Here is a 1061-nt window from a genome sequence, read left to right on the forward strand (position 1 = left end):
AAAACCAAAAGGGTCAACTAGGCCAAGGGTGCAAGTTGGAGACTCTCAGGTGGAGCATGAATGGTGTATGTTTATACTCTTCTGTTTGGCAACCAACCCTTTCATTCATTTCTATTACATTTCAGGCCTCTGAGTCATCTGCCCCTGCTCTAGTCAACCACTAGGGTGACAAACATCCTGGGACTCAGGTTTCCTGAGACATGGGACTTTCAGTACTAAAACTGGGAGAGTCTTGGAGAAAATAAGACCATGAACCCTAATCAAACCCATTATTTTACAAAGGAGGCAAATCCATTTCAGGCAGCAGAAGTGAATTGATCCGATCCTTACAACTCAAGGAGTTGTTCAAAGACCAATAGCCTCTGTATCACCTGGTTGCTTGTTGGAGATGCAGCATGTTAGGCCCCACTCCAGACCTAATGAATTATTCTGCATTTTAATAAGAATCCCAGGTGAATCCTATGCACATTAAAGGTGGAGAATCTCTGGATCAGAGCAAAACCTGGGCTTGAGCTCTCCAAGAATTCAAATTTGGGTAAAAATCTATGTGGGTAAAATGGACCTAACAATGACCCACTTGTGTTGTGCTAATTGGATTTTGACATACATATCTGCTTTTTCCTCCTCCCTCTGCCCTCTCCCCCCAAAAAATGAAAGGTATCTAAAATTTCATTGTTGGATGAAACCCAAAACCCCAACTCTCTTTTGGGTTTGAGTAGTTGAAATCTACCCTACCCAAACAAATTGCCATATTCAATACAGATAATGGGATATTGCTGGGTGTTTAGGTTATTCCCAGTTTCTGACACTCCAAACAACTGTCAGGAAGTATCCTTGGACCTGCAGCCTATGTACAAACTAGTGCTTTATTTCTGTAGAATTCATTTCCAAATGTGAGATTGCTGACTCACTGAGGATTATATTGGATGCCCCAAATAGAATTAGCATTTAGAATTATAATGGATACTCCAAAAAGTGCCCTTGCAAAGAGGAATGTTTGAGAAAATAGTGGTGTGTTTAGATTATGGGAAATTATGGAGCCCTAATAGAATGAGTGGGAG

The sequence above is a fragment of the Orycteropus afer genome, unplaced genomic scaffold (genome assembly GCF_000298275.1).
Source record: "Orycteropus afer afer isolate SDZICR_OR568_19922 unplaced genomic scaffold, OryAfe1.0 scaffold00293, whole genome shotgun sequence".
Classification (NCBI taxonomy): Eukaryota; Metazoa; Chordata; class Mammalia; order Tubulidentata; family Orycteropodidae; genus Orycteropus; species Orycteropus afer.